The sequence below is a fragment of the Canis aureus genome, chromosome 27 (assembly GCF_053574225.1).
Source record: "Canis aureus isolate CA01 chromosome 27, VMU_Caureus_v.1.0, whole genome shotgun sequence".
NCBI lineage: Eukaryota > Metazoa > Chordata > Mammalia > Carnivora > Canidae > Canis > Canis aureus.
This window is the reverse complement of record NC_135637.1, coordinates 31835255-31857473: the sequence shown is the minus strand read 5'-3', so window position 1 is coordinate 31857473 and position 22219 is coordinate 31835255. Positions and strand designations below refer to the sequence as shown.

General features: G+C 48.9%; 2 long non-coding RNA genes and 1 pseudogene across 3 annotated transcripts in view; all 3 read right to left on the bottom strand.

Annotated features, from left to right (window-relative positions):
* Nucleotides 1–227: 227 nt before the first annotated feature.
* The window catches only part of LOC144299438 (immunoglobulin lambda variable 3-9 pseudogene), a 37731-nt pseudogene continuing 15739 nt past the window's right edge, over nt 228–22219 (bottom strand). Inside the window, exons 2-3 of the transcript XR_013366174.1 lie at nt 2236–2538; nt 228–271 (exon numbers count right to left, since the gene is read on the bottom strand). The product of XR_013366174.1 is annotated as an immunoglobulin lambda variable 3-9 pseudogene (transcript). The remainder of the gene's footprint in view (nt 272–2235; nt 2539–22219) is intronic.
* On the bottom strand, nt 5865–13921 carry LOC144299122 (uncharacterized). Its single transcript, XR_013365899.1, has 3 exons — nt 13701–13921; nt 7314–7622; nt 5865–6035 (listed from the first exon to the last, which is right to left on the bottom strand). It is a non-coding gene; the product is annotated as an uncharacterized LOC144299122 (long non-coding RNA).
* On the bottom strand, nt 13086–13555 carry LOC144299126 (uncharacterized). The gene is made up of 2 exons (XR_013365903.1): nt 13342–13555; nt 13086–13240 (listed from the first exon to the last, which is right to left on the bottom strand). It is a non-coding gene; the product is annotated as an uncharacterized LOC144299126 (long non-coding RNA).

Genomic DNA, 22219 nt, shown 5'->3' with positions numbered 1-22219 from the left:
TGATGCTTGACCTTCAGCTGCTCAGAGGGCAGCCAAGAGTGAGAGCTAGACCACAGAGGAAGTTTTGTGTCCCACAGCCCATCCTTCGGTCACTTGCTTCACATTTGGGTGCTCCCACTGCCCTGCTAAGTGTCAAGGCCATAGTCCTACTACTCCAGGCCCGCAGTCTGCTCTTCCTCAGTGGAGTTGTGTCCCTGTGTTATGTCTTCATAATTGGGCTTCGACGTTTACTCATATCTGTAGGACGATTTGGTGGACAGGTTTGGCTTTGCTGCTCAAAGAGACATGTTCAAGGGCTAAGCTCATCCCCAGAGCAGGGGATCCTGGGCCTACCCAGGATGACGAAGACAAGGGAAGGTCAGTGTCACGTGAGGGGAGCAAAGGGCCTGAAAGTGAGAAGAGGAGAGAGCCTGAGGGAGTCAGGGAGGCTCAGCCAGAAGTGACTGTCCAGCCTGAGGGAGGTGGCCAGGTGGACAAAGGTGATGACAGGGCCCTGACCCCATGGAGTCTGTTGGGAAGGACCGCTGGGCCCTGATGCCTCACACTGTGTCTCCCTGGGGTCCTGTCACCTGTGCTGTGAGCAGCTGGGGAACAGGATGAAGCTGCTCCGATTGTGCTTCTTGATGGAACAGGACTACAGGCTTCTCCAGAGCTATTCCACCTACCGATGCATGGCCCCCCTCCAGAATGCTCCACTTGCATCTGCATCTTGGGGAGCCTGCCTCCTCTGGAGGCTGTCCTCACTGAGATTCACAGGGTGGGGGTCCAGACTCCATGGAAAGTCTCACTTCCTCTGCTTATCTCCTTAGGCTCTACTGGGCCCCCTGTGACATGGAGCTTAACTGTCCTGCTCTGGTCACCTGAGCTTCATTCAGTTCATAACCAGTAATGATGTGGCAAATAATGGTTCAAGAATATTTTCTGTCGGGAGCCTGGGTGACTCAGTAACTGAGCATCCACCTTTGTCTCAGGTCGTGATCCCAGGATCACATTGGGCTCCCCGCTAGGAGCCTTCTTCTACCCTGCCTATGTCTCTGACACTTTCTCTGTGTGGCTCATGAAAAAGAAAATCTTTAAAAGAAAAAAAAATAGAGTCTGTGTCCTGCTACATGAGTGTGTCCTGCGGTTGGGCGATGCCTCGGAATACTACCTGCAGGGCTATGGGGGCACCTAGTGTACCTGGTCTCCTTTCAGCTCCTCCTGGAATGAGTCAGGACAAGTGAGGGCGCTGGCTGGGGTGAGTTTTGCTGTCACGGGGGAACTGGTATCTCTACACACCAGGGACAGGCAGGGGTATGTATGGATTCAAGGGAATGCCATGGGGCTCCCTGGGTTTGTGATAAAGTCATGACTGCACCACATACCAGTTCAGCAGGTCCGATAATGGACCAGAATTCCCCAAGGAAGCTGTAGTTCCACCCAGTGGCTGGGATGATTACTACCTCTGGGGTTTTCTGAAGGAAGGTGCTCCTGGGGTTCGTGGTGAGGAGAGTAGTTACAGACCCCCCTCTGAGCACAGGGTAGTGGCTGAAATGAGCAGGACAGAAGGATCCAGTGTTTCTCCTTCTGTGGCAGGAATGCACCTGGCTACATTGTCATCAGATGTTTCTGTTTCCTCCACCGGTGTCATCCCATCAGCACCTAACCTCAGGTGTGTTCACAGGAGCAAACTTTCTATCTCAGTATCGACGTTGAGGATGACAAATCAGGTGAGGCAGAGATCAATATCCCTAGCAGAGAGAAGCGTGGCTTGTATCCTCAATGGGAGAAAGACCTTATGTGTGGATGTGTCAGACAGCTGCACATTATCAGGTGGAAGCAAGGACTCAATATTCCCCTTATTTGCAGGCTGTGGTTTGTGTGGATCTGAGTGGATCTTCTGTGGACAAGGAGGACTCAGTGGCTTCTTCTGTGTCACATTGACATGCTGAACTCATTTCATACCATTATTTTCTGTCCATATTTCTGGGTCAGGTGGGTGTAGAGAGATATTTTTGTGCAGGACGTGGGGTAGACCTGTGGCCACACCCATTGTGTGTCTCCTGTCGTTGCATATCTTGTGGCCATTCTGTAGGACGAGGGCACTGTCCCGATTCTCCCCCAATCACCATCAGGGTGGAAGTGACTCTCCAACTGTCTGTAACAACCTAGAGCATCTGGTGTGTCTGGTCCTGCGAAGGGTGACACAGATGGGAGAAAGGGTTTGTGTGTCCTTTCCCCATCTGCCTGTGTCACTGTGAGCATCAGCACTGCTGTCCCACACCTGGCAGTAATAGTCAGCCTCGTCCTTGGCCAGGGCCCCGCTGATGGACAGGGTGGCCGTGTTCCCCGAGTTGGAGCCAGAGATTCGCTCAGGGATTCCTGTCGGCCTGTTGCTATCTCTATAGATAATCAGCACAGGTGCCTGGCCCGGCTTCTGCTGGTACCAGTCAACATTTCTACTTCCAATGCTGTCTCCACCACAGGTGATGCGGGCCGGCTGCCTCAGGGTCACAGTCACTGATGGCAGCTGAGTCAGCACATAGGAGGACACAGCACCTGCAGGAGAGAAAAGGAGAGGTGGGATCCCAGCTCTAGGTCTCAATTCAAAGAGAACCCCATGTGCCTGACCTCAGCCCCAACAAGTCTCTGAGATTCTGTTTCTACCTCCCCTCATCTCACCCCTGGTACCCTGGGTATAGCTGGTGGATGGAGTTTTTGAACAAAGGAGACAACATTAATTTTCCCTGGGTCACAGAGTGAGAGAGCAAGTGGTAAGACTTCACTCCTCCAGCCTTTTCATTTGGGTCCTACCCTCTCCAGGCACCCTGTTCTGGACTCAGGGTCAGTTTTGGGCTGGCCCCAGAACCTTGCTGATGCCCTGGAGTGACCAGGGCTCAGTACCTGTGCAGTAAGCCAGGAGGCTGAGGAGGAGGGGGATCCAGACCATGGTGGAAACACCCTGATTCTGCTCCTCAGGTCCCTGCCTGTGCAGAGGTTCCTCCTAGACCTCTCTTATCTCCCTTATGGATACACCTGCTGGTCATCCAAATCAGCCAGGGCTCAGGGGCTCCTCCTGAAGAGCTTGTGTTTTGATAGCAGGGCTCAGGACTAAGGACAAGGACTTGGTTGGGAAGCCCCTCGCAGACCCAACCTGAGACCCGGGGACAGTGCTTTAACCTCTGTGTCTAGTGGGGTCTGGTTTCTTCCCTTAGATTCTGTAGCCTTCGCACCTGGGAAATGTGAGGAGCCTGAGGGCCGTGCAGCGTCATGCCCCAGATCCCTGTTTGTGAGCATCAAGCCTCAACAAAATTCTCCTCTTGGTAGGGGCATACGGAGGTCTTGGGAGCCCTCTAGGTCTTCTAGCTTTCTGACTATGAGGGTAGTCCGTGGGTGGACATGGCTGCTGTGCCTTAGTGTCCCCAGGGTGAAGTAAGTGCCAGGGAGAGTTCTAGACCTTGAGCAAAGTCTGATAGTGACAGGAATGACAGCGGAAATGACAGCAGGAATGGGATGGCAGGAGATCCATGAAGTCCTGGAGCTGGTCTAGTGACAGAGGCAAATCTATGAGATCCCTGGGTCTGAGAGACACAGGTCAGAACTCACATCAGTGTCCAAGGTTATACTGCAGAAATCCTGCACCTTTCCCCTCAGTCTCTGGGCCCAGTGACTCAGCCCCCCTTCTGTTAGAACCCCTGATACCAGGCTCACCTCCTGTGCAGGTGGCTTTGCCAGGTCATCTCCTCTGCCCCCTGGTGGCCGCTCCGCACCAAAATCACCAAATTACCTAGATAACCAGGGAAGACCCTGGTCCAGGTGGAGATGGAGAGCCCACTGCTCACATCCTGGTTCCCTGCTCTTGCCCTGCTGACCCAGGGCAGAAATTACTCTTCTCTTCATGGATCCTGCCAGGCTCTAGACTAAGCAGGTGGGGATCGGATTCTCCTTGGACATTGCTATAGGCTCATCTGAGGAGGAGACAGCCCCTGGGGCCTCAGAGCACACATTTCTGGGGGGTTGGGCGAAATGGGTTGAGTGCAGGACTGGGTGCCTGGGGGACATAGGATGCAGAGACTGCCTCCAACTGGTGCAGACTCGGGGCTCTGGGGCCAAATAGGGTGGTGGTGGCTCCTGCTCCACATCCAGGGATCTGAGAACACTCAGTCAATATTCAGACAACTTTGGTCTGGGAGACATTCTGTCCTGGGGATCAGTGTGAAGGAAACAGAGGCCCTGCCTCATAGATTTATGCTGTGAGTGGGGGAGCAGGGTGGACACCCTTGCTCTGGTGACACAGCACACAGTCTCTACCAGCTTCTCTCCTATATTTATACAATATCCAGACCATTGTCACGTTGAGATCCCTCTGGGTCCTGATTGACCCTGTGGTTCAGCACTTGCACAAAGAAGTATCTGTGTCTGGGGTCCTTTCTGTGGACATTGCCTCTTTTGAGGGAAAGAATGAGACTAGACAAATGGATCTGAGTGGATCTCCTGTGGACAAGGGGGACTCGGTGGCTTCTTATGTGTCACATTGAGAGACTGAACTGAATTCATATCATTGTTTTCTGTCCATATTTCAGGGTCAGGCGGGTGTAAAGAGATATTTTTGTGCAGGATGTGGGGTAGACCTGTGACCGCACCCATTCTGTGTCTCCTGTGGTGGCATATCTTTTGGACATTCTGTAGGATGAGGGCACTGTCCCCATCTGCCCCAAATTACCATCAGGGGGGATGTGACTCTCCAACTGTCAGAACCCAGAGCACCTGGTGTGTCTGGTCCTTTTCTCACTGTATAAAAATAGTTGAAATGATCTCATCTCCAGGGAGGTTGGACATGCACACTGGGGATTGGGGGAGAGAACCCGAGAGGTTGTGGGTATATCCAGGGGCCTTCTCTGTTCCCTGGGGACTGTGGTAGTGATGCCAGCCACTGCAGAATGGGTTCCTGGAGGAACCCATGAGACTCTGAGGTGGAGAAATGCCTGTGTAAAAAATCTGGAAGTAGAAGGGATATCAGCTAGGGCAGAAGGAGAGCAACCCACAGAGATGAGCCTTCAGATGAGGCCTCCTTCCTGCAGAGAGGTCTATCCCTGAGACGTCTCAGGACCTGGGAGCACGAGGCAGGACAGGGATCCAGGCATCAGAACATCATTCTTCTCAGGCTCTCTGAGAAGAGACAGATCGGGGGGCAGCAGATCTCAGGGCCAACAGCACTTCCCCACGAGTTGCAACCCTGTGAGCTGTCAGGGACTCTAGGCAGCAGTGGGGGGGGCTTGTGAGTCCTGAAGAGCAGTGTGGGTGACCCCCGTGTCTATTGTCCCGATCTGTTCCATGCAGGTGGAGTGGTCTTCAATTATGGCCTAGGGCTTTAGCAGCTCAGCTGTTCTGGGAAATTTGGACACTGATCCTGGTCAGTTGTGTGAACAATGGCTCATAGCACTCGGAGAATGTAGAGATAATGTGCACTAGAGAAAAGTTTCCCCGTGTCTTTCCCCACCCAGGCCCTAGATACCCAGTTCATACCCAGGCCCAGAGACCAGGGCAACCGAGTCTGTCAGCACAAATGCCCCATTGTCCGTCCCTGTGCAGAGCTCCTGGTAAGCGGGGCGGGGGTGTTGGAGGCCTGGGAACTCCACATATGAGGGCCTGGGTCAGATTGCTCCCTGCTTGTCCATGGGCCTCCTGTCGCCGGAGGAGTGGATGACTCAGACGGAGAAGGGGATTTGTCTCACTTCCCCACTGCCTGTGTCACTGTGAGCATTTCCACTGCTGTCATAGGACTGGCAGTAATAGTCAGCCTTGTCCTCGGCCCGGGCCCCACTGATGGTCAGGGTGGCCATATGCCCGATTTGGAGCCAGAGAACCAGTCAGGGATCCCAGAAGCCCGCTCATTATTTTTATTGATTAGGAGCACAGGGGCTTGGCTTGGCTTATGCTGGTACCAATATGCATATCTTTTCCCTTAGACATCTCCGGAGCAGGTGATTGTTGCCATCTGTCCAGGGCCACCAACACGGAGGGAGGCTGATTCAGCCCAGTGGAGGTCATGGAGCCTGAAATACAGGAGAGGAGGGCTTGGTGTGAGGCCCAGGGGCTTATTGTAGGGACCCAATAGTGAGGTTTTGCTGAGGCTGAGCTCAGGGTTCAGGTCAGACCCATCTCCATCGTGTGGGGGCCGAGGGGCTGGGCAGGCCCAGGGACAGCACCTGTGCAGAGGGTGAGGATGAGGAGCAGGAAAGGGGTCCAGGCCATGGTGGGCGTGCCCAGAGCTCTGCTTCCTGAGACCCAGTGCAGGGCAGGCTCACCCAGGCTTCTTTTATTCCCTCCAGGCACAAGAGGCAGTGATTCTTAGTAGTTATGCAAATGTAATCCTCCGTGGGGCTCTAACTGGGTTAGCCACTTCAGAGGCAGAACAGGTGACTGAGGAGGATAGCAGAATCCCCAGCTGCCTCCAGGAAGCTTTCTGGTCCGAAAGGCACCTTTGAGGGACACTTAGGTGGCTGAATTGGTTAAACGTCTGCCTTCTGGTAGGGTCTTGTCTCAGGGTCTTGGGCTCAAGTCCTGCATTGGTCTCCCTGCTTAACAGGGTCTTCTCCCTCTCCCTCTGTCCTTCCCCCTACTTGTTTCCTCTCTGAAATAAATAAATCTTTTTCTTAAAAAAAATGAAAAGCACCCGTTGGTTTCCAATTTCTGGCATCACAGTCAAATTCCTGGAATCTGACCTTATGACTGTTGGAAACGACATTGCTTGAGTGCTGTGCTGGGCTATCTCTGGGCCCTGCAGGAGTCTGTCCGTGGGGTGATGTGGGTCAGCTGAGAGATGCAGAAAACCCCTGATTCAGGGAAATGGGGGTCCCGTGGCCTCAATACCCTCCTCCTCCTGCCTCTCACGTCCCCTATGCGTCCCCCACAGTCCTTGTGGAACCAAGCTTAGCCTGTCATTTCAATGGGAAACCCTCTGCTTCTGAGGTTCCTTCATCTCAGCTACTGGGGAGTTTTGTGTTCACCAACCCCCAGATGTTGGAGATTCCTCCCAAGTCTAACCTGTAGACACGTGCTGCTTTCATCCCTACAGCAGCTGTAATACCACAAGAGACCAGAATTTGGCCATCCTAATTTTTTCATCAGTGTTTCATGTAAACAAGGGAAGGGCATGAAGACCTACTGAGAGCAATCTTTAGACTTCCTGGTCTTTGTGTGGGTCCCCAAGGTCACACATTCCCACAGGTGTGCGCTCTGGGGTTGAGACAATGTCCCTGCAGGGATCAGATCCTGTCACTGCACAAGGACAGCCCAGTGACAGGGCTGTGGCCTGAGCTAGGAGAACCCACCTCACTCTGGAGACAGTCTCACAGGGAGGCTGCTGACACCCCTTCCAGGGACCAAGGTCTCCCTGTTCCCAGCTCTCTCTCCCTCGGCTGTTCCTGAGCAAGAAGCTGCAGCTCAGGGTCAGTGTTAGCCTGGAAGAGGGATGAGGAGGCTGACAGCGAGTCATCGGGGTGTCTGGATGTTCCCAGTACAGAGGTTAAGTGCCCGGGATCACTCGTGGACGGTGGGAGGACCTGCATTTCCTCCTCCTGTGTCAGGACTCCCATCAGTACTCTGGATGAAGCTGTGTCTCTCAGAATATGGTCTGCAGCCTGAGGAGAGAGGAAAGATCATCCCAACAATCTCTAAGGACTGATCCTGACCCCTGCTAACTTAAGGCCTGATGTTACTGGGAATCTCCCCGTAGGCAGCCCCAGCCTCTGTCCTGCTGCTCATGATGCAGCTCTGCTGTCCCCTGCTGGTGGAGGAGGACCCTGAGCAGGAGCTTCCCTCCTGCTGGTCACCCCACAGCCCCTGTCCTATGAGAAGAGATGGGTGCCAGGGTTTCCAACCTCCCACAGGCAACAGCCCCACTGCTGTGCCCAGCCCAGCACAGACAGGTCGTATACATGCTGCAGGAATTTCAAGGCATTATGGTCTGAGAATACGCAGGGGACAATCCCAATCTTTTGGTATCGGTTCAGATCCGATTTATGATCCAGTATGTGGTCTATTCTGGAGAAAGTTCCATGCGCTCTTGAGAAGAATGTGTATTCAGTTGAGTTTGGATGTAAAGTTCTGTAGATATCTGTGAAATCCATCTGGTCCAATGTATCATTTAAAGCTCTCGTTTCTTTGGAGATGTTGTGCTTAGAAGACCTATAGAGTGTAAAAAGCACTAAATTGAAGTCACCAAGTATAAGTGTATTATTGTCTAAGTATGTCTTAACTTTGGTAATTAATTGATTGATATATTTGGCAGCTCCTACATTCGGGGCATATATATTGATGATTGTTAAGTCCTCTTGTTGGATCGATCCTTTAAGTATGATATAGTGTCCCTCTTCATCTCTCACTACAGTCTTCCGGTTAAATTTTGGTTTATCTGATATAAGGATGGTTACCCCTGCTTTCTTTTGAGGACCATTTGAATGGTAAATGGTTCTCCATCCTTTTATTTTCAGGTTGTAGGTGTCCTTCTGTATAAAATGAGTCTCTTGTAGACAGCAAATAGATGGGTCCTGCTTTTTTATCCAGTCTGACACCCTGCGGCTTTTGATGATGTCATTAAGCCCGTTCACAGTCAGAGTTACTATTGAAAGATATGAGTTTAGTGTCATCATGATATCTATTCAGTCCCCGTTTTTGTGGATTGTTCCATTGGACTTCTTAAAGGGGAATTTTAAGAGTCCCCCTTAAAATTTCTTGCAGAGCTGGTTTGGTGGTCTCATACTCTTTCAGTTCCTGCCTCTCTTGGAAACTCTTTATCTCTCCTTCCATTTTGAATGAGAGCCTTGCTGGATAAAGTATTCTCGGTGTATGTTTTTCTCATTTAGGACCCTGAATATATCCTGCCAGCCCTTTCTGGCCTGCCAGGTCTCTGTGGAGAGTTCTGCTCTTACCCTAATACTCCTCCCCATAAAAGTCAGGGATTTCTTGTCTCTTGCTGCTTTAAGGATCTTCTCTTATCTTTGGAATTTGCAAGCTCACTATTAAATGTCGAGGTGTTGAACAGTTTTTATTGATTTTAGGAGGGGATCTCTCTATTTCCTGGATCTGAATGCCTGTTTCCCCTCCCAGATTAGGAAAGTCTTCAGCTATGATTTGTTCAAATACATATTCTGGACCTCCGTCCCTTTCGGAGCCTTTGGGATACGCAATTAAACGTAGGTTTTTCTTCCTTATGCTGTCATTTATTTCCCTTAATCTATCCTCATGATCTTTTAATCGCTTGTCTCTTTTTTCCTCAGTTTCCCTCTTTGCCATCAACTTGTCTTCTATGTCACTCACTCGTTCTTCGATCCTGTGAACCCTCGTCGTTAGGACTTCTAGTTTGGATTGCATCTCATTCAATTGATTTTTAATTTCTGCTTGTTTAGATCTAAATTCTGCAGTCATGAAGTCTCTTGAGTCCTTTATGCTTTTTTCTAGAGCCACCAGTAGCTGTATGATAGTGCTTCTGAATTTGCTTTCTGACATTGAATTGTAGTCCAAATTTTTTAACTCTGTGATTGAGAGGACTGTTTCTGATTCTTTCTTTTGAGGTGAGGTTTTCTTTCAAGTCATTTTGCTCAGTGCAGAGTCGCCAAAATCTAGTTGTATTGGATAAAGGAGAAAAAGAAAGAAGAGAAAGAAGGAAAGAAAAAGAAAAAAGGAGGAAAAAAGAGCAAAGAAGAAAAAAGAAGAGAAGAAAAAGGGGGAAAAAAGAAGGGGGGAAGCAAACGGAAATCAAAAAGCAAAACAAAACAAAACAAACAAACAAACAAACAAAAAAACAAGGGGAGTATCCTCTGATTTTGTATCCAGTGCTGCTTGGTCAATAATTTGGTTTTCCCCTGTCTGTCTAGCTGGTTTTTTGGGGAGGGGCCTGCTGTGCTGATTTTCAGGTGTTAGTACTTGGGGGAGCTGCTCAGCGAAAGATATTTAAGGTGTTTATCCCTTGAGGCCACCGTGAGGCTCTGTTGGGGTTGTTTACCCTGTGAGGCACCTGGAGGAACAACCCCAGTGGCGGGGCCAGCTCTGGAGCCCTGGAGTCAGCTCTTGCAGTAACTCCGGAGCTCTCTGTCTGCAGGGCCTGGATGCTCCAGGGCGGGGCCGCTGATCTGCTCAGCTGGGGGCAGGAGCGTCCTTGCTGTCCTGGGCCCTCCTGGCCTCTGCCTGTCCTGGGGGAATTCGGATCCTGGGCTGTGTCCCGGCGCCCTGTGCTCCGGGGGCTGCACTGTTGGATTCGCGCTCCCGCCCCGCAGCCCCCTCCGCAGAGCCGCCGCCCTCCCCCCTCCAAGCTGCTCCGGGTCCAGCTGTGCGCGCTGCAGCCCTTAGGGAGCTCGGCGCACTCTCCCGGGGCGCCGGTGCCTTTTAGTGTCCCAGGGAGCCCGAGGGCATCCCCGCCCTCCTGGGGTCCTGCTCTAACTCCCTGCGAGCCCGTTTCCCCCCGGAAAGGTTGCTGCAGCTCCTGCTTCTCCGGGACGGGGCTCTCCTGTCCTGGGGACACTCGCCCCGGCCTCATCCCAGCTCCTCGCAGGGCCCCTCGCCCTTGGATGCCTTTTGTTTCTTTATTTCTTTTTCCCCGTCTTCCTACCTCAAGAGAAGTGCGCACTCTTCTCACTGTAGCATTCCAGGTGGTCTCTCTTTAATCTCAGGCCGAATTCGTAGAATTTCAGGATGGTTTGAAGGTTATCTAGGTAATTTTGTGGGGACAGGTGATTTGGGGACCCTTCTCTTCCACCATCTTGCCCCTCCCCCCTCTGTTCATGTTTTAGACAAATTTTTTTGTTTTTTTTTTCCACTTTGCAGCATCTGTGCTGCATGTTCGTTTTCCTTCGTGTGTTCTTCATATTGTCCTGTCTGCTCCTCATCTCAACGCTGGTGTTTGTGATCTGAGATGTGCAGATTTCTTCTGTAGGGGTTACAGTGGGTGCTTTCACTTTCTTCTCCTGCTACTGGTTTCTGTTGTTCAACTGAGTTCGGACTAAGACTGCAGTATGGTTCTTCCTGGGCTCTCCAGCCTTCTGTCCTTTCCTGCAGTTTCCAGACCTGTCACCCTATGACGGGGTGAGCCATTTCTCAAGGAGGGAGGCTTTCTTTCTCCTAATCTCTCTCTCTCTCCCTGTGTATCACATATACACACACATACAGGTAGATATGAGGTACTTGTTCTACTGGATTTGTATTCTCTGGGGAACCCTAGCTGATGGACCTCATTAGCTGGAGCTCTTTGCTGTGAGGAGATTTTATTTTAATGTTTTCTTTAGGATTGAGTCCTCACCTCCTAACAGATCAAACTACTTCCCCAGGACATGACCCCATTCCCATGCAGGATAAGGGCCTCCCCTGTCATCTTTGCTCTCAGTCATATATTTTATTTTTATTTCTTTTTTTAAATTTTTATTTATTTATGATAGTCACACAGAGACAGAGAGAGAGGCAGAGACATAGGCAGAGGGAGAAGCAGACTCCATGCACTGGGAGCCCGACGTGGGATTTGATCCCGGGTCTCCAGGATCGCGCCCTGGGCCAAAGGCAGGTGCCAAACCGCTGCGCCACCCAGGGATCCCTTATTTTTATTTCTGTCATAAATCACAACACATTGCTGTTATTTCTGATGTAAGGAATTGACTATCTTTTGTATACATCAACAAATACAAATGTTTTTATATTTATCCAAGTACTTACCAGGTAAGTAATATAAAATATAAAAACATTTGTATTTGATATCTGATTGTTTTGTAACATTATGTAGATTCCCATTTCCCTCTACCGTCATGTCCTCCATCCTAGAGGCTTCCTTGGAAAGAGGGTCTGCTGGTGCTTAAGTGTGTGAGCTTTGCAACAGAAAATGCTTTATTTCATTTCAATTTTCAAGGACATTTTCACTGGGTGGACATCAAGGTGGACAGGTATTTTCTTTAGTATTCTGAAGTTACTGCTTCACGTTTTTCTTGCTTCTGTGGCTTGTGATGAGAAATATGCTCCCTCCAGATGCTCGTTCCTCTGTAGGGAACACGACTCTCCTCTGCGTCTGTGAGAGTGTCTGCCTTGCTGGTGTGTGGCACTTTCATGATGAGGTGTGCTGTGCTGTCTCTCAAGTTCCCTGTTCGAGCTTCATTAAGCTTCTTGGATATATTATTCGTGGCTTTCTCCAAATTTTAAAACTTGTTAGCAGTTTTTTCATCAGACATATTTTTTAAAGATTTTATTTATTTATGTATTCATGAAAGACACAGAGAGAAGACTGAGACATAGGCAGATGGAGAAGCAGGCTCCGTGCAGGAAGCCCGATGTGGGACTGGATTCTGGGACCTCGGGTTCACGCCCTGAGCCAAATGGAGATGCTCAACTGCTGAGGCACCCAGGCATCCCTCAGACATATTTTCATTCAGCGCCCCCACTCACCTCCTCTGCTTCCGTGCCTCTAGTGACACATCATTAGGGGGAGTGAAGTTGTCCTCCTTGAATTGAGGCTTTATTCCATTGTGTAGCTATTTCTCTCTGTGCTTCATTATAAACAGCTGCTATTGCCGAGACCAGAAAGTGACTAATGTCTTCTTTAACAGCATGTAATCTGCTGTCAGTATCATGTCTGCATTTTTACATCTCAGAACATATGTTTGTCATTCCAAAGGTTCTAAAAGATATGGTCTTTGAAAAATATGTTCTATATAAGGCTCTTAATATATCCTAAAATTGCTGTGCTTACTGCCAGAATGAAATATAGTTATAATAAATGTGTCCATATCATCGGCCAATACACCTTGTGCAGAACCCACATGCAGGGTGTGAGGAGGGGCGGCCTGGGGGTCTGAGATATGGGACCTGGGACACACCTGCTCAGGCACTATGCACAGGCCCTGGGACTGCAGGAGAAGATGACAGAGACAGGGAAGGAGTTTGTGGGTTTGTGTCTCACTTCCCCATCAGCCTGTGTCACTGTGAGCAGTACCAATACTGACTGCTGACTCGCAGTAATAGTCAGCCTCGTCCTCGGCCCGAGCCCTGCTGATGGTCAGGGTGTGTGTGTTCCCTGAACTGGAGCTGGAAAATCGGTCAGGGATCCCAGAGGGCCGCTCAGTGTCCTCATATATGACCAACATAGGGGCTTGGCCTGCCTTCTGCTGGAACCATTGTGCATAATATTTACTCAGACTTTCTCCAGAGCAGGAGATGGTCGCTGTCTGTCCCAGGGACACTGATACCGAGGGAGGCTGAGTCAGCACACCAGAGGCCACAGATCCTGAAAAGACAGGAGAGGAAAGGTTGGTGTGAGGTCAAGGGCTCATCCCAGGGAGCCGAGACTGAGCCTGTGCTGGTCTGAAGTCAGCGTTCAGGTCAGACCCAATTCCATCCTGCGGTGGCTGAGCTTGTGGGCAGGCCTGGGGTCAGCACCTGTGCAGAGACTGATCACGGGGAGCAGGAAATGGGTCCAGGCTATGGTGAGAGTACCCAGAGCGCTGTCTCCTGAGATGCACAGCACCCCTGGGCTCCACCCTGGCCCCTCTTATTCCCTTCCAGGCCCTTGGGACTGTGATTCTTAGTAGTTATGCAAATGTCCTCCATTTCTGGGGCTCCTACTCACCAAACAGTGGTGAAATAACAACTTGTGATGAGGAGGAAGAGGGGACTCCTCAGATTCCCCCCACCAGCTCTCAGGTCAGATCAGTCGTGTTTGACTTCAGGTCTGGAATCATACTTACCTCCCGGGGATCAGACCACATGACAACCCTCTGCCCCAGAATGCTGGGCTCCATCTGTGTTCTTTAGGAACCCTGGCCATGGGGCTGAGCTGGGCCCTCTGAGTGTCACAGACAACCCTTGATACAGGGCTGGTGGTCCTGTGGCCTCAGTCCCTCCTCGTCCTACATCATGTCCTCACTGCGTCCCCCAGAGGCACTGTGGTCCCGTGCTTTCCATTGCATAGAACATTAGAATGTTTGTGCATCATCTTCTCTTCAGGAGTTCAGTTGTGAAATCACCATCTGCTCTTGGAGATTCATCACAACTTCTAGTCTAGGGACACATTGTGATTTTGTGTCTGTGACACTCTCAATCCTACAACAGAGGAGCAATTTCTATTGTCAACAATTTTCTTTCTCTCTTTTTTTCTTTTCTTTTCTTTTCTTTTCTTTTCTTTTCTCTTTCTCTTTCTTTCTTTCTTTCTTTCTTTCTTTCCTTCTTTCTTCTTTTCTTTCTGTTTCGGTCTTTTCATTTTCTCTTTTCTTTCATTCATTCTTTTTTTTTTAATGTATCAGTATTCGATGCAATCACACATGTTTCATGAAAAATCATCCCTGAATTAAAAACCAACCTCAATAGACAGAACATGAGAGACTCCTAACTCTGGGAAACGAACTAAGTGTGGTGGAAGGGGAGGTGGGCGGTGGGTGGCAGTGACTGGGTGACGGGAACTGAGGGGGGCACTTGATGGGATGAGCAGTGGGTGTTATTCTATATGTTGGCAAATTAAACACCAATAAAAAATAAATAGAAAAACCACCCTCAAGATGCATGTGTTGTTAGGGTCCCCAGGGTCTGTCTTCCCATATGATGTGAGCTTTGCCGCCACAGCCAGGGTCCCTGCAGGAATTGGATCCTGTCACTGAACCAAGGACTGGCAGGAACCCGAGCTGTGGCCCCACCTAGGGAGAATCCACATGACTCTGGAAACAGTCTCACAGGAGACCTGGATGCTCATTCAAGCCATGAGGGGCTCTGCGTGGTCTGCCTCCTTTCCCCTGAGAGACTCCTGAGCAAAGAAGTTACAGCCTTGGGGAAAGTCTGCCTGGAGATGAGAAGGAGAGGCAAAAGGAGAGTGTTCAGGGTGTTCTCAAGTGTCCAGCATGGACCAGTCAGCTCCATGTTGCACTGGGGGGAAATAGCGGGGAAGCTGTATTTCCATGTGAGACATTCAGTGGGTCAGGACTTCGGGCAGTGTCCTGGGTGTCACTGTGTGTGTGACCCTCAGAAAAAGGTCCCTTCAGCCTTGGAGTTAGGAGGGATCATCCCAACTTGCTTGTGAGGACTGACCCCTGGACCCCTGCTGACCCCCGGGCCTGGTGTCCCTGGGAGGCACCCCCTGGGCAACCCCAGCCTCTGTCCTGCTGCTCTTGATGCAGCTGTGCTGTATCGGCTGGTGGAGGAGGACTCAGCCCAGGAGCTTCCCACTTGCAGGTCATCCTGCAGCCCCTGTCACCTGAGAAATGTGAGGACCAGGGAGCCCAGTGTCCCTCAGGCAGCTGCCTCCCCTGCCCAGCCCCGCCCAACCGAGACAGCTCTAATACATGCTGCAGGAGGCAGGACGAGTGCAATTCCTGTGCTTGTCCCAGATTGAAATGCCCTGGCCTAGCCCACTGCCTTCTTACACAGAGCAGAGAGCAGGGTACAGTGTAGTGCATTTTAAAAGGGTCAATGTGCAGACAATCCTGGGTGATGTCCAAAAGCCATCATGCTGTGTGTTTAGGACTCAGACGATCCATCTTGCATCCCCACTAGTGTAGTTGTGTCATCATAGCAAAGGGTGAAAAATAGTCCTGCTGGCCACGTGCACAGAGAGTTTTATGGAGTCCTTGAGGGGCTGTCGGTGGTCCTCCTTGGGGAGAGTTACTGAGGCAGGTCCTAGATGTGGTGCCTCAGTATCCCCAGGCTGCACTCAGTACTAGACACAGGCCCAGTGCTTCTGAATGGTTTGACCATTGCTGAGCATAGCAGGAATAGGGTGAGTTGGGGAGGCACAAAATCCTAGACCTGTGCTAGAGACAAAATCACATTCTACAGAGACACTGAATCCGAAGTTTACATCCACGTCAGGGTGATACTGCAAAAAACGTACACTTTTTCCCTCAGGTCTCAGTGGTGAGGGAGGGTGACCCATTTCCCTCTTCAGAATCCCTGAAGCCCAGGCCCTCCCCCTATGCAGGTGGCTTTGCCAGGTGACATCTGCTGTCCTCTGGTGGCCGCTCCACGAGGGCTGCTGGAGGTTCAGGAAAGTGGTCCAAATGGGGATGGAGAACCCACTGCTCTCATCCTAATTCCTGGTCCATGGACATTTGGCTTCATGTGTCAAAACTTCCTGACTAATTAGGATAATAAAAGACAATGAATGGATAAAATAATGACAGATGAACACGTGTAGTGTTGGAGGATGTGCAGAGAAAGCAGTGAGATCAGACATAATGACAGGCAGGCCATGTGTGGGCAGAGGCTGCAGGCGCCTCTCTGCTGGGGTGACTGTGGGGCTGCTGTCAGGATGGGAATCAGGGACCAGCCTGAAGTGTGTTTGGAGCCAGTCACTTGGAGCACAGTCTGGGTGGTCTGACGACGTAGTGACAGTGAGGAGCTCAGGTGGCTGTGATTCAAAACTCGTTGAGTTCTAAGATGATGTTTTCTCATAGGTTAAAAATTTGAGGGGCAGGCGTGATGTGTTAGAAATCTCCTGCTGAAAAAAAAAAGAAAGAAATCTCCCGCTGTATGTTTCAGGACAGGTGAGTCACAAGAGGACCCTGTGTGAACCTCTCTGTGCCCCCAATGGGAAGCAGCAGCCCGCTTGCAGCCACAGTCACTCTGGCTTTTCTGCGGCTCACCCCAGTGTGTCCTGCATGATCTGAAGCTCCTGTCACACAACCCTTGATATTTATATTTGTGCACATACACATATATGAGTATACTTGTATGTGCACGTGCACATATATACTGTGGTGCGCTTTCTAGTGATTGTGAACTCTGAATTGTGTAGCAAAGCTGTAGTGGATGAGACCTTCACGTTGTTATGAGACACGCGGTTCCATTTATCACCGATGAGAAGGGGGGTGTCATTATCACAATGAGCAGTGAGACCAAATCAGTACCAGACTCATTTGTAGAGCAGGTTGGGATCTGTCAGTTGGTGACGGTGTTTCTAGAACTGGAATACATCGCAGCTTACTAACTTTTTCATATCTGTATCATCAGAAAGCTCCATCTGGCAAGCACATTGGCTTGCTACTGAACGTGACAGATGCTCTGTATTCCCTATGAGCCACGAAATCACCAGGTGACCTGACTGCCTGCGTGGACTGGGTGCCATCTGCTCAATCCTGCCAGGAATTAGGGCATTAACTACAGCTGGCCATCATCTAACAGAAGTAAGATGAACATCAGCCTTCATGATGTCCGGAAGCCACAGGTGAGTTGCTTGAGTGAGAGGCCCGAACCCAGAACCCTAACTCCTGCTGCATTAACTATTCTCTGTCTGGCACAACTACTGCCAGTGGGGACAAGCCTGTGACAGCTGTGGTAGAGGAAGATACGTGGCTGGTTTACAGAGCTTTCAGTACATGACATGCTTGTCTTTGTTGTTTCTGATCTTATGGAAAAAGGATGCAGTGATTCACCAACATAGCGTTTTCACTACAGGACTTTGACAAGTGTCCTTTATCAGACATAGGAAAATTGCCTTATATGCCTTCCTTATTGTTTTTTTCTAAGGAGAGATTATTGGATTGGTCAAATGCTCTTTGCATCTATTGAGATAATCATGTGAGTTTAGTACTTTACTCCATCAATAAGATATGTTGTACTAATTGCTTTTCCTCTGATAGAACACCTTGTATTGTTTTAAGAAATCCCAGTTACTAGTGGTGTCGAAATCTTTCTATGTTACTGAATTTGATTGGATAGCATTTTGTTGAGGATGTTTGTATAGGTGTATATAAAAGGTATTGATCTGAAGCTGCCTAGTGATGTGTACTATTGGTATCATTGACACATGGTACATAAAACGAGTTGGGAAGTCTAGCAGTCATCTCGTTTTGGAACATGTCAGGAAAAACTGCCTATTACAGTTGATTTTGCACAAAGCAGGTGTTGGGATGGTGACACCCATGCCATGAAAGGTGCATAACTCTTATTCCTGCAAACCTTGCATTCTAATAACGTCCTATTGACCAGAAACCTTACTGACAACATAATCTGTGGATTCACATTGATGTTGTATATTATATGTATTATGCATTATATTGTCTTCAAACAGTAAGTCAAGAAAAAAGGGCTGTGAAGAAGAACATTAGGGAGATCACGATGGGTAGCGCTGGTGTGTTGGGCCGAGGCAGCCCTGCCCAGCCATCACCATGGGAGCCTCCAGGAGGACCAGTGCTGTGTTCACCTCAGTTCTCAGCCAAGGACATCGATGGTCACATGGCTGATGTGCACAAGTACCTGGGCATCGCCAACAACATGCCCTAAAATTGTGGTAAAACAGATGTGAACTCCACTCAGCTCCTGTACCTGTCATGCCCCTATGCTGTGCTGGTGTGGAATGACCCCTATGCATGGCTCCTGGCTGCCTCAACTTCAGGTATGAAGGGCCAAAGGGCTTATGACTAATGCCCCAAAAGCAGAAACAGAAGAGCTACCCGCAAAAAGACATTTCTTCAGACCCACGTTGGTCTGCCCACCTTCCATCCTGGGAATGCTACATGAGCAGGACACAGTTCCTCTTGAACAGGGAACTTGGCTGCTGCTCCAATGATGGGAAGAGGAATACACAGGGAGCTGTGTGTGGGAGAAGCCCAGTCAGTGCCCCCGGGAAGCACAGTACAATTGGTCAGAGAATTGGGAGAACAGGACCAAGCTGAGGGGCCTGTATTCCACTCCAGTTCAGGTCTAGTCTGGACCTTTCTCCTAAGGTGAGTGTTCTGGGCACAGAGGGGTGTGTCAGGTGTGGGGAGAGGCCATTACCAGGTAATCAGTCAAGTTCTGTTGGAAGGTGCTGGGAGCATGGAGGGGCCCCCAATGTGAATCTGCTGGGTGGGGACATGTTTGACACCAGGAGGGATCAGACAGGTCCTGAGTTCTCTCTAAGTCACCTGGGGGATGGGGCTATTTAGGAGAATGGTTATGCTTTTCCTCTCCCCTCTTATCTGATTCCAGTCTCAGGGACCAACAGACACCTCATACCCCCTGCCTCCTATTTTGTGGTCCCGGTGGATGACCTGTCACTGCTTTCACCAACCGCTCACAGAGTAGCTGAGCTAAGCAGGAACAGGAGGAGGAGTGTACCTGACTGACAGAGAAAGGAGGAGAGGAGGGAGGTCTGGTCCAGGGTCCCTGGAGAGGAAGATAGAGGAGCAGGTGCTGGCATGGACAGGACACCAGCGGTCCCTGCACCAGGTGAGGAAGGCTGCCCAGACTGAGAGGGGAGGTGGGGCAACCTCAGCCAGAACGTCCCACGTCCTGAGCTTCTTCCTCTCTGTTCTGCCAGCTGCCTATGTTGGCCACAGCTGCACCTGGCCACAGTGACACCTGCTACCTGGAAGGGAAGGTGGCAGCCCATTCATTGGGCTGTTCCTGAGAAAGCCAGTGATTTGTATCTTTCTATTATAATCCATGAGGTAGACCTTTTCAGGATCTTTTAACCTGAAAAATTCCTGGGATTATAATTTTAGTCCTAGAGATTTCCCTTAAAAATTATAGGATGTGTCATAATTGATCAGGTCAATAGCTACGTTGCAGATTGAATATTCAAATTGTAGAGTCCATGCTTTTCTGAGGAGAAAATATTTTCTGTCCTGTGTTTCCCTATCCTCACTGAGATATCAAGTTGGATGTAATCCAGAAATGGAAATAACCTGAACCTCTCCTTTTCCTTTCTAAGATATTTCCCTCTGTTGTTTTTACTTCATGTAGGTGTCCTAAAAATCCATTTCAAAGTCAGAATCATGAATATAAACACAGCTTATAACAAATTTATTCAAGTCTTGGAAAAAGATATAACTCTCTTAGTGACAGATGATTCTCAAATGTAGATGTTTCCTCCTATAGGGTCAGCAACGATGTGGATGTGAGTCCATGTGGGTCACACCTCAGCTAAGCCCACATGATCTTTCCCCATGAACAAGATGGCTCTGTCCTCTCACACCTGTCGGAAGCTCACTTTGCTCCCAGGCAGGAGGCTCCTATATCTGGGAATGCAGAGTTGGATTGTGTGCGAGCAGAGGAGGACAGCTGTGTCACATTTCTGTCATGGCTCTGGTGAGCTGGTAAATGCTCCCTTTTCTCTCAATGCCAATTTCTCACAAGCAGGAGGTCAGAGAGTGATCCCTTCTCTTGTCACATGCGGTGCTATGACGCCTGGCAAGACTGGCTTCTCTCTCTCTCTTTTTTAAAATTTTATTTATTTATTCATGAGAAACACACAAACAGAGAGAGAGAGAGAGAGAGAGAGAGAGAGGCAGAGACACAGGTAGAGGGAGAAGCAGGCTCCATGCAGGGAGCCTGTTGTGGGACTCAATCACAAGACTCCAAGATCATGCCCTGGGCTGAAAGTGGTGCAAAACTGCTGAGCCACCTGTGCTGCCCAAGGACTGGCGTTTTCTAATGTGGATTTCCCTGAATATCACCATGACCTTGGTCATGTTGAATCCCTTCCTCTCTGAGGCACAAGCAGCTGGCAAAGTGGCAGAAATGTGGTTTGCCACATTTTTGCAATGTGGTTGCCCTGAAAGTTTAGTTTGCTCTTAAATCCACGAATTTGTCACTGGAAATCCAGCCCTTTGGAGTGTGTTTACTGTTTCATGCCATGGAATATGTCTCCAGACGTTCTGGTCACTGCACACATCTCCACCTTCAGATCTCTTATGTTTCAGCAAGTTGTTTGTAGACCACCATGTAAATGGGCATGTTATATAACCCAAAGGCATGATAATGGAGAATGCAAAAACCTCAACATCCTATTCACTTCTAACTCTATCAACCCATATTTACCTCCTGTTCATTCATCTGGTGTTGACTGGTCAATGTAGATTCAACATGTGCAAATCCGAATCTAACATTTGTTGGTGGGACTCTATGGAAGACTCATAGAGGTTCCTCAGTAAATTAAAAACAGAACCACCCTATGACCCAGTTATCCCATTTATGCATATAAATCCAAAGAAATTAAATCATATCTCAAAGAAATATCTACATCACTATGTTCATTGTAACATCACTCACAATCACCAAGACAAGAACACAATCTAAGTGTTCATCCATAGATTAATGGACAAAGCAAGTGACACACACACACACACACACACACACACAAACACATGCACATGCACAGGGGAATATTATTTAGCTCTAATGGAAAAAGGGAATCTTGTCATTTGTGACAACTTGTATGAAGTGGGAGGGCAATATGTTAAGTGAAATAAGTGAGCCAGAAAATCAATACTTTATGATCTCACTTGTATGTAGAATCTAAAAGGGCATAACTCATAAGAACAGAGAGTAGATGGATAGTTACCAGGGTCAGAGGGTGGGAGAAATGACAATATGCTGATCAAAGAGTACAGACTTCCAGTTATGAGATGAGTAAGTTATTGGGATGTAATGTGCAGCTTGGTGGCTATAGGTAACAATTCTGTATTGTATACTTGAAAGTTGTGAAGATGGTAGATCTTGGATGTTCTTACCACACACACAGAGAATGTAAAGTCAAGCGTGTGAAGTGATGGATGTTTTAACTACCCACATTTGGGGTCATCGTGTTACAATATATGTGTGTATCACATCATGTTGTATACCTTCAAATCACACAGTATTATATATCTATATGTAAATAAAGGTGGAAAAACAATGCAAATTCCATTTGTATTTCTTTTCTTTCTAAGATTTTATTTATTTATTTGAGAGAGGAAGTGAGAGAGAAGGGAGACAATGAGAGCGAGAGAGAGAGAGACCCCATGAGTGAGGGGAGAGGCAGCGAGAGTGACAAGCAGTCTCCTTGCTCAGCAAGAAGTGAGATACAGGGCTCAATTTCAGGACCCTTTATTTCAAATGCACCAAAACCTGTAAGATACCTAGGAATAAACCTAACCAAGAGGTAAGGGATCTGTACCTTAAATCCCAAAACACTTATGAAAGACATTGATGAATTCACAAAGTGATGGAAAAACTTTCCATGCTCATTTTGGAAGAATACACTTTACTAAAATATCTATGCTACCCAGAGCAATGTACACATTCAGTGCAATCCCTGTCATAATACCATGGACTATTTTTGCAGAATTAGAGCAAATAATCCAAAGATTTGTATGGAACCAGAAAAACCTTGAATAACCAGAGCTGGTACATCACAATACTTGATTTCATACTATATTACAAAGCTGTGATCCTCAAGACAGCATCATATTGGCACAAAAATACACATGTACAAAAATGTAACAGAAGAGATAACCCAGAAAAGGACCCTCAACTG